Source organism: Antechinus flavipes, chromosome 5, assembly GCF_016432865.1.
Source record: "Antechinus flavipes isolate AdamAnt ecotype Samford, QLD, Australia chromosome 5, AdamAnt_v2, whole genome shotgun sequence".
Classification (NCBI taxonomy): domain Eukaryota; kingdom Metazoa; phylum Chordata; class Mammalia; order Dasyuromorphia; family Dasyuridae; genus Antechinus; species Antechinus flavipes.
In genome coordinates, this window is record NC_067402.1 from 27,821,432 (window position 1) to 27,837,429 (window position 15,998).

Below are 15,998 nucleotides of genomic sequence, written 5' to 3' on the forward strand. Positions count from 1 at the left end.
ATCCACTGCACCACCAAGCTGCCTCCAGGGTTATAGATTTTATAGAGAAAAGTTATAAACTTTATAGGGAAGGGGCAGAGTCTATCAGGAACAATAGATTGGTTTCCAAAGAACGATGAGTGGAAATCTTCAACCTGGAAGACTTTAGTATGAAAAATTCTATATACAAAGGATTCAAGAAAAGAATTAGCATTGGGGTGAGAGGAGGAAGAGATGGTATGTCTAGGCCAGAGTTAGTCTATTATAAATGAGACTAATAGATGTCAAAGCTATCCAAAAAGAACAGCTGTGTTTTTGAGCTACCAACCTACTAAAATATATATTCTTCCAGTCAACCTCTTTCCATTTTGTCTTCAAGAAAATCATGTGGAACTAATGAAGTACTTTTCTGGAACCAACAAAAAGGCATAAATAAAATTCAGTGTTGACTAGAAAGAAACAGACTCTCTGTTACATTACTAGTGGAATTATAGATAGGTACAGATTTTGTGAGCGATATACAAGTCACACATTTATTCAGTAATCCTCTTGCTAAGCTACCCAAAAAATGTCATTGAAAAAGAAAGTTTATTTAAATGGGTCAGAATAGAGCTCTTTTAGTTGCATGCCATATCATCTCTTTTTTTTTTCTATGTTATTTTATTTTTCCAAATGCAAGCAAAGAGAGTTTTCAACATTTATTTTTGTAAGATTTTCTGTTCCAATTTTTTCTTCCTCCATCCCTTACCTCCCCTCCACCAAGTCAGCAAGCAATCTGATTTGGTTAAATATATGCAATCCTTTTAAACATGTTTCCATAATTTTCATGTTGTTCAAGAAAAATAAGACCAAAGGAGGGGGAAAGTCATGAGAAAGAAAAAGCAAACAGACAATGTTTCAATTTACATCAAGTCTCCATAATTCTCTTTCTGGACCAGGATGGCATTTTCTATCCCAAGTTTTTTGAAACTGTCTTGGATCACTTGGATCACTATATTGCTAATAAGAAAGAACTAAGTCTATCACAGTTGATCAATATACAATCTTATTATTGCCACATACACTGTTCTCCTGGTTCTGCTCACATCACTCAGCACCAGTTCATAAAAGTCTCTCCAGGCTTTTCTGAAATCAGCCTGCTGATCGTTTCTTATAGAACAATAATATTCCATTAAATTCATATATCATAACTTGTTCAGCCATTCCTTAACTGAGAGGCATCAACTCAATTTCCAGTTCCTTGATACTACAAAAAGGGCTGCCGCAAAAATTTTTGCACTCGTGGGTCCTTTCCCCTCTTTTATGATCTCCTTGGAATACAGATCCAGTAATGATATTACTGGATCAGAATGTATGCACAGTTTGTATATCTTCTCATTGTTCTTTTCTTTTCTACTGTGGTATTGATTTTACCTTTGCTTTAAACATCAACTAACTATACACAAATATATATTACTCAGAAATGACCATCACATTGAGAACCACGGTTTTTTTTTTTCTGTTAGTCAATATAATTTCATTTTTCATGTTTTTTTGTTTTTGCCATGCCTGGCATCTTCCAACTTTCTTCTTAAAGAAAGTATTCCAGCATAGGCTCACCTCATAAGCTTTTGACCTCTTTGATTTTTTATTCCTGAGACATATTTTTAAACAGTTTTCATTCTCTTTCCCTATGACCATTACTGCAAAGAAGTCATACAGGATTTAAATAATTTTTTAAAATTTAGTTTGAAAGATCATATCTGGTTATTCATAGAATTTCTCGAACTCCTGAACCACAGAAGTGGTTACATAAATTTCAGTTCTCGTCATAATTGTTCTTTTGCAATTAAGCATAATAAACAAAAACAATGTGAGATGTCTTATGAAATAAGATTTCCTCTTGTCTTGTGCTAAATGATAAAGTCCAATTTCTTTATTAGCCTTTGCAAAGAGTAATTGTGAGCCATCTTTCCATTTGACAAATACTTCCTTTTCTTTTCAGATTTCATTTGTAGTGAAAATTTCATGACTGATATGATTCATTTTATTAGTCATATGCCATTTGATGAGTCAGGGAATAAATGTATATCTATAATCAGAGTACCAACAGTTAAATTAATATTTATAAATGTCACCAACTATAATTTATATATGTGCTCTCTATCTTTATTTTTGCTAAGACATATTTAATTTATTGGAGTTTTCCCATTTGATAAACTTTTGGCAGTTAGAATGAAAATTCGTGCTATGTTTGGTTTGATTATTGAGTCACTGATTTTTTTGGTGAATGTTGAGTTTGAAGTGATAATAGCAAACAACTAAATAAATATATTGCTGTTATTCAAGTATTTATCTACAATGTATCCTTCACTGTTCTCAATCTAATAATCCACTAAAAATGATCTGTCTATATTGCCCTGTTGTTTATCACTAGTTCTTAGTGAGTGACCACTACCTTCATCCATTCCATTAATAATATTCTAGCATTTTTCCAGGAATCAAAGTGAAGTTCATCAAACTCTAATCGAAAGAGCCTACCCACTTCCTTTTTTGAAAAAGCAGGACATTACTCCATCTTCAGCACTGGGGGGCTTCTGCTCTCCATTCAAAGATCACTGACAGTTTAATAATCCTATCAGTCATCTTTTTTCAATACCCTGAAATGTGGTTCACCCCAGTTTGATGACTCGAACTCAATGAGGACAACTAGTGTCTTTCTTGCCATCTTCTCAATATTCTCTTAGCTGTTTTGGTTCTTACTTTCCCCTCTTAGCCCAAAATGTGCCACCTGGGTATAGGGAACCTCTTGATGCCAAGTGATTATTTCTTACTCCTCTCTCTTCCAATCTTTCCCATGTTTCCTCATTCTCTTTTTTAATGACTCTCTTCCATTCTCTTTTCTCTATCATTCTCTTTCACACTTTCTTTTCATCTCTGGTGCTCACTCTTTCTCTCCCTAGGCTCATCTTCCTTTTTATTATCTCTTTTTCATTTTCTCTTCCTTCATCTCTCACTTTCTTTCATTTTTTAATCATTCTTTTTCATTCTCTTCCACTCTCATAAATAACAATTCCTTTTCTCTCATTTTCCCCCTTGGAAGAGTAAGCAAACAAAAAAATGGTTGTTTGCTATCTCTCTGCCATCCAGTATCCTTGTCCCATTTAATCTGGGCCCCAGACCAATCCTCCCCTTTTTCTCTTTCTTTTGCCTCCTAAAATTATTATTATTCTTGGCTATGATTGCTCGGCCACAGGTAATGCTGCACTTTAGTTCTCCTCATACTATTCTTATGGGATCAGGATATGCTTTACATTTAATCTGAGTTATTTATTTCCTTCTTTTGTACAATCTGTGACTATAGGTCTCCATAGACAGTTTCTCCTTTCATTCTTCATCATTTCTGTTTTCTTATCAACACTTTTTCATAAAAACTAGATCTTTACTTGCAGGCTGAAAGTGTTGGGATTCTCTCAGGCCAATCTAATGTCTGTAGTGGCTGGGTTTGTGGATGAGAAAAAAAAAAAACTCACTATAAACAATTTCCCTTACCCACATATGACAGTTATAGAGGGATTCTGGCAATTCTATGTGCTGGATCTTCAGTTCAAGGATCAGATTTGAACCTTGGCCCTGTGGGATTGTGTGCCAAACATTTAACTTCCCTAAAGCTGTTTCCTCATCTGCAAAAGGAGAAGTTTGAAACTAGATGACCTCAACCCCAAATGGGGTCACCAAGAGTTAGGCACAATTGAAAAATGACTGAACCAAAAAAAGACCTCTCTAACTCTAAATCTATAATCCCAAAATCTTATATTCTCACTGCTGTTTGGCTGCTCTTTAGACTTTCTTGGGCACCTAGGTGGCACAGTGGATAGAGTGCCATACTAGGAATTGGGAAAATCATCTTTCTGAATTCAAATCTACCTCAGATATTTATTAGTTGTGTGACTTCACAACTATATGCCTCAATTTCCTCATCTATAAAATAAGCCAGAAAAGGCAAAAGCAAATGACTTCAGTATCTTTGCCAAGAAAATGCCAAATGGGATCACAGAGTAGACATAATTGAAAAATAATGATAAACACTCTCGGGAAATTTCCACTTCCTCCAGAGCTTCATAACCCCCTAACACCATTTTATGAGTGGTTTTTGGAAAATGCTATAACTTCATATGTGCTTTCTTAATAGTAGCTGGGGATAAGAGAGAATCTGGAACTCAAAATTTTTTAAAATGTTTTAAATGTAACTGGGGGGAAATACAAATAATTTTTTAAAAAATATGCTGACAAATGATGTAACTTTGGAGGGCACAGTCTTTGGTGGCGGCAGGGGCTGTTAATTCCAGTGTGGAAGCCCAATATTGGTTCGTAGTTATGTAAATGTAGCTGTGGCAAAGGTAAATGAAAAGAAGCAAACACTCCGATTTAAGAGTTAAGCATGGAGAGAGAAATGTTGTCCATATACACCCATGCAAGGACTTCAGGCACATACACAGAGGCTGCCTGTGATCTGCAAAGTCTACTGTGGGAATTCCACATCGGTCAAATGATGGTTTGGTCTCTAATCCCATCCCATGCTTCCTCCTGGGTATAGGTATCCTCTAGGTGCCACTGATTATTTCTTGCTCCTCTCCCACCCCTTTAATCTTTCCCATGTTCCCTCATTCTTTTTTTTTTTTTAATGTTTCTCTCTTCCATTCTCTATTCTCTATCATTCTCTTGGCTTTTATTCACTTTCCCACTTTCTTTTTTCTCTTTGGTGTTCATTCTTTCTCCGATAGAATCAACTTTCTTTTATCTTCTCTTTCATTTTCTCTCTCTTTATCTCTCACCTTCTTTCATTTCTTTTTAAATCTTTCTCATTCTCTTCCATTCCCATAATCATGTCTCATTTCTCTCTCCCTTCTTCCTTCATGTTCTCATTCTTTTTTTACAATTTTCTCTTCCATTCTTCCTTACTCCTTGTCTCCTCTATTCTCACAGCTAGTCATTCTCTTTCTCACATTTTCGTTTTCTTTCCTATTCTCTCTCGTTCTCACTGTTTTGTCAGTCTTTTCCATTTCCTCTTTCATTCCCTCTCATTCTATTTCAGAACTTATTCTATTTCATTGTCTCTTCTACTCTCCTGTATTTCCTCACTTTCAGCAACTCACTCTGTAGCTTTATCACTTGGCCTCTTTCCCCTCCTTCTCTATCTTCTTCCCCATCCCTTATAGTGTTTTGCAATCCCCTTCCCTTTCTATCTCCCCTCTTTTCTCCCTTTACTTCCTTTCTTTCCCTCTCTTTTCTCTCTCCCTCTTTTTCTCTTCTCTTTCTCTCTCCCTCTTCCCCTTTCTCTTCCCCCCTCCCCTTTTTTCTTTCTCCCCCTCTTTCCTTCCCATGTCTACACCTCTCCCTTCTTCCCCTCTCTACCCCTTTTTTCTCCCTCTCCCTCCCTTCTCTTCCCCTCTCCTCTCTTCCCTTTTTCTTTCTCCATTCCCTCTTCTTCTCCCTCTCCCTCTTTCTCTTTCTCTCTCTTTCCTCCTTTCTCTCTCTCCCTCTTCCCCCTTCATTCCCCTTGCATCCCTCCCCAGGGCCCGCCGAGATCCCCAGGCTGGGCAGGGCTGGCTCCCTCGCACTCTCTCAAGTTACTCTCTGGCCGGCCGTCGGGAGGTCTGTCCCTCGGCGCGCCGGACCTCCCGCCCTCCTCCCCGTCCCCCGCCCGCCGCTCCCCCGCCCTCCCCCTGGCAGGCCGGCCGGCCCGGGTCATTCCAGGACACGAGGCTCCTCGGGAGGAAGCCCAGCCTCGGGCGGCTCCGGCTCCCGGGCTCCCTCCAGCTGGTCAGGTGAGAGAGCGCCCGACCCGGCCCCGGCGGCCCCCCTCCTCGGCGCCCGGGGCCGGCCCGCAGCCGCCCGCGTCCGGCCGGGCTGCCCCTGCACAAGTGGGCTACGACAAGTAAATCCAGGGGGGGTCGGAGCCCGGCTGGCAGGAGGGGAGGGTGGGGAGAGGAGCCGCCGCGGGAGGGGGCGGCAGGGCCGAACTCCGAGCAGACGTCGCAGCCGACGACTTGCGAGACTGGCCGCGGGGGCCCAGCTGGGGGCCGGGAGGAGCGAAGGGCAGGCGGGGGAAGGGACGGACGGGATCGAGGGCCGTTAGAGCGAAGGGGACCGAGCCCTTCGAAGTCCGGCGCTGTTGGGGAGGGCAGCGATCGCCGAGCCTGGTGTAACCGGGGGATTCCCCTAGTGAAGTTCCCAGCGAGAGGTGCTTAGATCGGCGCGCTTTGGGGTGCTGCCCTAGACTCTGGGGAAGCGCGGGACAGGCGGCCGGGCGGCCGGGAGGGAGCCAGCTCTGCTGCGGAGTCCAGCTGCCCCTGCCAGGGACGCTCAAGCCCGGCACCCGCTCCCCAAGGAGCCCTAAACTAGGGCAGCCCCGAAGGGGCGGTTCATGTGGACGGGGGGAGGGGAGAAGAGGCCTGGGACCTTGGTTCTACTCTTTTCCTTTCTTTCCTTTTTCTTTTTCTTCTCTTTTTCGTTCTTCTTCTTCCTTCCTTTCTCTCTATCTTTCTTCATTCTCCTTTCTTTTCTTTCCTTCCTTTCCTCTTGCTTCCTTCCTCATCCCCCCTCATCCCTCAGCTTAAGAGGAAGCCCTCTCTTCTCTTTCTGAGTCTCCTTTGCCCGCCGCTCATCTCGCCCGTCCTGCCTTCCTCTCCCTCTCTGCCTCGAGTCTCCGGACCTTCTCGGCTCCCGAATCACTTGCTCGGGAGCGGCGACTAATGAACTCCTCCGGCTTCCGGGCTCGAGTGTCGGTGCCTCGCTACACTTCTGCCTTCTTCTCCCTCGCTTCCTCTCTTCCTCCGGCTTTCCAGCCCCTGGTTGCCCATTTTCTTGCCTCCCCTCTACCCAGACTTCTAAATGAAGATTGTTTGTATTTTAAACAGCCTTAGGTTAAGAGGATCACTACACGCTTAGTTAGGAAGTAGTGCCCGAAAGGGGGAGGGGAAGAGGGGAAGGGGGGGGAGAGGGTAGGGGAAAACCCCCCTGGGAAATCCCCTCTTTCTTTGATATTTCCCTGACCCTGAACTCTGGGTGACTTCCCAGCCCGGGAGTTTCCCCACACTATCAGATAATTATTAGTTATTAAGCATTTCTCTGGGGTGTTATCGTCTGCCAAATGCTGGGCCACTTAACAGGTTTTTTAAAACTTTATTCTTTCCAGTCCCCAGGAGACGTGGTTTAGTGTTGTTGGGCCCATTTTATAAGCCAAGAAACTAAGGCGTTAAGAACAACGGGAACTTTTCCAAGCCCAAAGGTTCTTGAAGGAACAAGGGCAGGATAAGGCAAAACGGTGACGTTTGCTTTCTGAGTTTGGTTGAATCCCTTCTTCACTTTGAACGCTTTGTCATCCCTTGGTTATTACCAAGGTATGTAGGTCCTTTTATGGAGCCGCTCTCACTAACAGCTTTTCGTGACCTGTTCTCGGGCCTACAACTTCCTAATAAAATGTAGTTATTTGCCATCTCAGCAGGACCCTGCACCAGATTTCTAACTTGGCTCCAGCTTGTGATCACTGAGGGCTAGCATGTGATTGAACCCTTTCCTCATGGGTAATCCATGTTCATTTCTCAGAGGCCATGGGGAAAGATGTGTCTGCCTTAACCCAAAGGAGTGAGGAATGGTGGGAGAATACTGGTTTTGTTGGTGGTGTTGTTGGATGGCCTGAACAATGTCCTGGTTCATACATCAATTTAGAGTTAGAATGGATCTAAAGGTAATTTACTTCTATCTCTCTATTCTATTGGGCCGAAAACCAAAGCTTAGAATGGCTAATCAGTTTGCCCAAGGTCCCCCAGGATAGTAAATCATATTTCTTCAGTTTTGGGGTGAATGGAAATTTGGTAAAATCTATGGACTCCTCCGAATACTGTTTTTAAATACACAAAAGACAACACGTGGGATTACAACAGAAATTAGTTAAATGGAAATAAAGTCATTAAAAAAAAAGTTTATGGGCCCCAAGTTAAGAAACCCTCTCCTTAGGGGAAAAATACAAACTCTGGGTCTACATTTTGCAAAATGACTAAGTTTTTTTAGAACAAATCATACCTCTTCCCTTCAGATAAGACAAACCTTTTGAAAGAAAAATAAGAAGAATTCCGATGATGGTCTGAGGAAGGCCCAGGTTAGACAACATGTTGAAGGAGATAACATTTGCCTTTAACTTCACTCACCTTGTTCTAATTCTCCCACTTTTAAAAGTCTTAGTCATTCTTTTAAATAGCATCTCTTAAGTGTCTATAGTTTATTTTAAGCCATGGGAATACAATGATGCATTGAAAATTAGTCAACTCCTCAAGGAGTTTACATTCTGCTGGGACCAGTTCACTGAGTTTAAGATAATTGGAGACAAAAGAGAATCATTAATGAACAGCTAAGGTGGTCAAGAAGAGCTCTCTTTAGAAGCTAGCAACTGGGTTGAGACTTCAAAGATGTCAAGGACATTAAAAGGTGGCAGTAAGGAGAGAGTGCATTGAGACATGTAAGACAGGAAGCTTGGGCAAAAGTGTGGGGGTGGGAGAAGGTTGCTCTCAGGCCATTTCAGACAGGTCTTTATATTTGAAACATAAAATATGTGGAGAGGGGAAATGTGAAGTAATTCTGCAAAGGTAAGCCCTCAGGAAAGGGTCAGAACAATTCTTTTTTGTCAATAGGGCTTCCCTAATAAGATATTTCTCCTAGAGGTATTTTCATTTTAAAAACACAAGCTTGAAGTCACTAAAATTGTGGGTTTGAAGGCCCACACAAAGACCAGAGAAAGACCTGTCTTCTACATGACTCAGGAGTAAAGCTGACCTAGATTTTGATTAGCTCACTCAGCTTGACTGTCATTCTATTAAAGGAGCATAATAATAAATATATTATGACATTGGATGCTCACTGACCTACCAGGATCCACCACTGTGCCCGCAGGTCCTTCTACTATTCTATTTTTAAAAATGGCACTGAAGAATAGAAGAATTGCATCTAAAAGTTCATTAGGAAATGAATCACATGGTACTTAGCACTTCATAACCTGTTTGTGGGTTATGATTTTAATTACACTTTGATTTAACTCCTTCCAAAGCTCTGTCAAGAAAGTCAATGCAACTATTTGACAGATGAAAAAACTTGAACATAAAGAGTAATAGATAGCTCACCCTTGAGGAGCTGGTGACCCAGAAAGCAGAGTGGACCCGGAACCTTGGATTTCTAGTTTTTTTCTACAAGTCCTTTAAGAATCAGCCATTCAACAACCAGCTATTAAATACCTTCTTTGTGTCAGGGTTCGTGCTAGCCAGTAGGAATCATCAGATCATCCATTTAGAGCTGAAAGGGATTTTACAAATCATAGTTGTCTTCTTGTTTTGTAGATTTAGAACCCGAGATATAAAAAGCTGAAGGTACTTGCCCAGGATCACTCAGCTTGCAAGTTTTTGCAACAATATTTGAACCTTGGGATATCTTAATTCTAAGTCCAATGCCATAATCATTATACTAGACTGCTTCTCAAAAACAAAAATCAAATAATCCCTGCTCTCAAGGGGCTTATAGGGTACTTAGTTGTTGATTTTGTTTTGTTTAATTTCTTTTTATTTTCCTTTACTTAATTCACATTTACATATGGATGTTTCTATCACAGAATTGAGAAACCACTTCCATAAACCTTACGATATTTCCCCCTTGTTCAGATGGTTTTGTTTCTATTGAATGGACATTAAAAAACTCTACAATTATTTAATATCTATTCTCTGTATTTCTAAATGCTTTGATGCTTTCTCTCATATGGATACTTCTTCCTTTGGCATAGATCACAACTCAGCTATGCCTTCTCATCCTGAGAAATTCTGCCTGTTTCTTTCTATTAATCCCCCCATAGTAGACCTGCTCAGAGCCGGTCTTCCTTGAAGTCCATAAGTATCAGTGTAGCACCCTGTCTTTGAGTCTAGTCATTCAATAAGTGATGTGTACTATCACCTATGTGGATCGACAAATTTTCCTCAAGAATAGTAATAGAAACATCATAAAATGCTTTGAAGAACTGTAAGTTAACTATCTATAAACTTCCCCTAAGCTACCAGTTTAATAACCCTACCAAAAAAAAAATACATAAGGTTATTCTGGGATGACTTGGTCCTGATGAAAGCATGCTGGCTTTTTGTGATCACTGCTTCCCTTTCTAAATGTTTACTAACCATCTCTTGAATAATCTATCCTAGAATATTGCCAGGAATAAAAGGCAAGCTCAATGACCTGTAGTTTACAATGTCCATACTCTTTGCTTTTTTGAAAACCAGGACAACATTTTCCCTTCTCCAGAGCCACACTCCCTCTTTCTTTCTCCCCGGCTTTTCAGAGAACACTAAAGACTCAACGATTATATTTACCGCTTCTTACAAAATTTAATACATTGTGGCCTCGTGACTTGAGCTCATCAAGAGAAGTGAGGTTTTCCCTTAGGATGTTTCTAATCAGTCAAGTATATTTAGAAAGTAAACATTCAGTATGATAGCCTATGACATTTGCTATGGCAAACAGAAATTATTAGATCTGAAGAAATTCTTTTCAGGCAGCAGATATTCAACTTACTGAGCCCACATCTCCCATTGCCATTCTCCCGCTGTTCTACATATCCCTCTTTCTTCATTTTCCTTGAACCAATCAGTTATTCTTTCAACAAACATTGAACATCTCTTGTGTGTATCACTATACTAGAGGCTACATTTAATACTAATACTGGGCGGCTACATGGTGCCATAGCGGATACAGTATCCAGCTAGAGTCAGAGAAGAAGGGTCTTCCTGAGTTCAAATCCAATCTCAGATACTTACTCCCTAAATGACACTGGCCAAGTCATTAAACTCCATTTGCCTCAGTTTCCCATTTGTAAAATGAGCTTAGAGAAGGAAATGGCAAACTACTCCGGTATTTTTGCCAAGAAATCCCCAAATGGGGTGGCAAAGCGGTGGGCAGGACTGAAAAATGACTAAACAACTACTAATCTTACCACTGATAATAATAGTAAGCATTAATAAAGTCTATTATGTGCCAAGTACTATGCTAAATGCTTTACAAATATTATCTTATTTGATCCTCATAACAACTCTGGGAGGAAGGTGTTTTGATTATGTCCATTTAACTGTTGAAGAAAGTGAGAGAGAGACTAAGTACTTGCTAAGGGATTTGAACTCAGATCTAGCACTCTATCCACTGTGCCACCTGAATAAAAAAGTGAGCATAGCTCTTGTTCTGGAGACATTTAAAATCTCATTCATAGTAAAATGTGAATTACAGCCAGAGAGGAGTTTAGAGATTATATGGTGTGAAATTCTCATTTTACATATGAAGAAACTGAGACTCAGAGAATCAAACTTGCCCAAGCTCATGTGATTAATAAATGACATGATAGATGTCAGATTTTGAATCCTGGTTCATTGGCTCCAAAACCAATATTCTTTCCTTGAAAAGATCTCACCTGAGAAAACACAGGTCTTGCTTGGGGTCTATGCTCTCCAAGGCTTTTTCCATCTCTAAGATTTTATGATTGTATTCCTGATTTCCTAATGTTGAGGATTTCCATATATAAGAGCGGTGGGGATAGGGATTTGACTTAGATACAACTTGATTGACACAGGAACTCCCAAGTGAGTTTGGGAAACTCATTTCCCAAAAGCAGTTCAGCACTTTCTTTGTTGTTTAGAGTTTTAGAGAATGACTTCAAGAACCAAAGGGTTAAGTGACCTGGCAGCCAGTAAGCCTAAACACTGCTCTTTTCTGGTTTCAAGATTAGCTGTCTGATATAAGATGGCTCCTTCATATATGCAAAACCTGAAAAAATGAAATGTTAACTATATTTGATTAAAAATAAATGTGTCAATTGAATTTGCTGTAAATTGTTTCTTACTCTATTGTTGTGATTCTTTTATTTGAGATCGTCTTAAATGATATCAGTGGAACTTTCCTTAGGGTTTTGTTTTTCAATGGAACAAAGAATGTTTAGTAAAAATAAAGTTGATTGAATTCAGCATGTATCAAGTATCTCTCATGGGCCAGTGATCTGGATGTTAGGATCTAGAGTGGGGAAAGGGATAAAAAGATAATAGTCTCTGAACTTGTGGATCTCCTAGTTTAATTTCCAATACTAGCTTCAAATCATGTGATACCATTTGGGCTACCATGGATGGGATGATTAGTAATTAGCTAAGTAATATTTCTACTTTGAGGAATCATTGTTACCTTTCAATTTTTAGAGTACTACAAATAAGGGATAGAAGACAAAGCATTACACAGATCATCAGATCATCCAAAAGTCAGTTATTTATTTATTTTATAAAGCATTTATAAATGCCTATTATATGCCAGGCACTTTGCTAATCCCTGTTCTCAAAGAGCTCAGGTTCTACTGGGGGAGGAGGGGAACATGAAGACAACTATGGATAGAGAAACGATCAGTTGGAAATAGTCAAGAGAGAGAAGGCACCAAACTTGAAGGGTATCAAGAAAGATTTTCTGTAGAAGATTGGATTTTAGCTGGGATTTGGTGGAAGCAAGTAGTTAAAGAGGAAGAGGAAGAATATTCCAGGTTTGGCTAAAAGTAGTTAAAGAGGAAGAGGAAGAATATTCCAGGTTTGGCTAATAGCAGATAAAAGAACCTGGATTCAGTGTCTTGTTCAAGGGACCACATGAAGGCCAGTGCCTTAGCAACAGACAGTACTTTGGAGGGGGGGGAGGGGGTTGGAGGGGAAGGGTGTAAGGTTGAGGTTAGATCATAAAGGGTATTAAATCCTGAAGGATTTCTTATTTGATATTGGAGGTGATAGGGAGCCAATTTAAGTAGGATGGGGAGGTGACATAGTCAGATCTGTACTTGAGGAAGTTCATTTTAGCAATTAAGGGAAGAATGGGGACAGAGGTGATTATTGCAACAGTTAGACAGGAGGTGATGAGGGCAAGGGGGTCCTGAAAAAAATTAGACTCAGCCATTATTTCTCAGTTACCTGTCAATTTGTAGCTTTACTTCAATTTCCTACGTGCTTTTTTAAAGTTTTATTTCTATTTTTTTAGTTTATGTTGTCATTAGTTTCCAAAACTTTCCAGTTTTATTTAACATAATTGGACATTTCCAAGGCCTACAGGGTTAAGGGAAAGAAATCTAAAGGAATGGAGACACTTTCAGAAGTGGAAGCTATTAAGGATAAGAATCACAAGGAAGTGGGCCTTCCTGGGCCAAATGAAATAGTGATCTGTAATTTATGGAGCAGATTAGTTCTTCTAAGTGACTAGGGGCTTCAGGATCCAGGACAAAAGGGTGAAAGATGCTGATCCCTCTCCTAAAAAGGAGAGAGATTCTGGAATATGGGCTGCAATGTTCTTATTAGTAATCCCCACAACTGAAATATACTCTTGACTCTGGGGGAGAGAGTGGGGAAGGCAGAAGGGTTTAAAACTGAGAGTATAGCACCCTTGTCAACTAAAGTGGACACCTCTTGCTCCTATATGAGCAAGGAGACATCTCCAACAGGAGGCATGAGGATAACAGACATGGCCTGAATATTCCCCACCCTTCTGCCAATTCTCCTTGGAGCTACATCATGCTGAGTGATTGAGATTATGGGGAGGGTCCCTCACTGTTTTCTGGGATACTTTCTCTTTTTCCTCTTCAGAAGATACTCCTGTTCCCCTTTGACATTCTTTCCTCCAGTGGCCAGATTTTCCACAAGTAAAACTAATTCCTGGCTTGATTGAGGTTGATGGTACAGGAAGGGAATGAAGAGGAATTGGTTGCCTGGAAAAGTAAGGGTAGGGACACTGAGAAATGGGCTGCTGTAGCTGCCGAGGGGCTGCAAGGAAAAATTTCCTTTTTGCTTCCCTGAGTTCCTTTTTACTATTTTCATCTTTCTCTGCCAGTGTAACTGCCAGCCAGGATGCAGTCTCAAGGAGGAACCCAGTTCCTCCTCTTCAGAGTGTTGCCAATCAGAAATTGCCAGCTTAACTTGTTTAGAGATGGGTGGGTGATGATTATTAACAAAGTAAGAAAGAAAATGAACTTTTCTCACTGCACTATTATGTTTAAGATCAGAGTTGACATCGTTTTTCACTCATCACTTGGGCTATTTGGTAATGTTTCTGAGCTTGGCCCTCTGAGTCCCAATCTATCTTAAGATCCTCTCCCAGATCTTCCCAACAAATTTTTGGCACCAATTTCTAGCGTCCCCTTTCTGGACCAAAGCAACCCTAAGTTGATACAAATGCAAATATCCAGGTCTGATGGAAGCAAATAGTTAAAGAGGAAGAGGAAGAGTATTCCAGGTTTGGCTGATAGCAGATAAAAGAACCTGGATTCAGTGTCTTGTTTCCAAGATCTGTATGAGTACAAACTGCTCAGCAAAGCCTATGGGATCCTCCCTGGGGCTGGGACTCTCTGCTGCCATAACTTAAAACCATGATTCTGGATCAAACTTCTGTCATCAGGATTTTGTTCCTGGACAGATTTTGACTTGCACTTTGAAAGAGAACATAGAAGTTGGGGAGCTGGTGGTATCTATTGATAAGGTGGGTTATAGTTTAAGTAACTGGATATTTTGGAAATTATTAAGAAGGAGAAGATTTTCAAAGGATTTAATCCTTTCTTTCACTGCTTTTTTCTTCTTTTTTCTTTCTTTCTTTCATTGATTCTAATTCAGACCCATGTTCTCATTGCTTTACCTTTTGAATATCATTTATTATTGCTGTCCCATTTAAGATGCTGTTTCTTTATCAATTTTTGCTTCAATACTCTAATTTGAACTTATCAAAACTGCCCTATTGAAGCCAGTAAAGTTTGGGGTTGCCACGAGTCAAATCAACCCAATCCTGGAAATATAATGGACAGTCAGAACTATATTTCTTATATATTTGAAAGGCACATGTTCTTTCCAGGGGGAGGGGGGAGAGTTGATGGGAACTACCTCGACCTCCTTTTTACCTTTATCACACATCTGTCCCATTTTAAAAGTGAATACTCTAAGATAATAACACCAGTTAACTAACAGGTACACACAATACATAAAAATAAGTATACTGTAAAGGGATATGACAATACAAATACACAAATGCAAGTAATCCGCACTGTATTAGCCATCCACTTAAATTACAATAATAAACATTTCTCAACTCTAACCAAACACACAGTTAGACTTAATTTCGACCGGTTTCATCTGCACACAAAACCAACCATGTAAGCAATTCTTACACAAAGAAAATTTACCTTAGTTGACCATTTTCTTCTCCAGCTTATTTTACAGATGAGGAAATTGAGGAAGACAGGATTAAGTGAATCGCCCAGGGTCACAAAACTTGTCAGTGTAGGAGGCCGAAGTTGACTTTGAAACTCAGCCCAATTACCTGGGCTACAATGATGAGCACAATGTCCACAATTCCTGCAAAACCACTGGATGTTGGTAAACGTTTAAGACATGCACTGAACTTTAATACCTAGGAAAATGGATTTGGGGACCTGAATAACTAGCCTGATTTTGTAGATTCCTGGAGGCAGAAAGGGATGACTGTCTGCCCCATTTTTAATAATGCACTTAAATTTAGAATTCCAAATGTCTACACTTGCCAGTAGTCACACTTGTAGGGGCCCATGCATTGAAGACATGCAGCTGTGTTTATCCATTCATTTAGATTCCCTTTTGCATATTCAAGTAAACGAGCTGCATGGTTCAATCACAATTCTCTCATTTTCCCTTTTTCTATACAAAAAAAAAATAATAATCAAAGCAGAGAACTATCCCGCATTATGGCTGACTCTTTTAAAAATACAAAAATCAGGAAATTGAACATTATAGTCTCACAGTAATCATGAAGCTGTTCCTTTTGCCATTCTATAAAGTTTGCAATGAAAATTAAACTATGGCATTTGTAGAAATCCAACTGTATGAATGTTCCCCTCCTTTGATTGTTTAAAGGAACCATCTCCTTCTGTACACACACACACACACACACACAGACACCCTTTGGGGATTTATTCCTTTGAAGAT

The 15,998-nt window shown here is 40.2% G+C and overlaps 1 protein-coding gene across 2 annotated transcripts in view; it reads left to right on the forward strand.

Annotated features, from left to right (window-relative positions):
* Positions 1-5,717: 5,717 nt before the first annotated feature.
* The window catches only part of THRB (thyroid hormone receptor beta), a 436,159-nt gene continuing 425,878 nt past the window's right edge, over positions 5,718-15,998 (forward strand). For both annotated transcript variants that reach the window (XM_052001825.1, XM_052001827.1), the window contains exon 1: positions 5,718-5,786. The gene's annotated coding sequence lies outside the window, so the exon portion shown is untranslated. The remainder of the gene's footprint in view (positions 5,787-15,998) is intronic.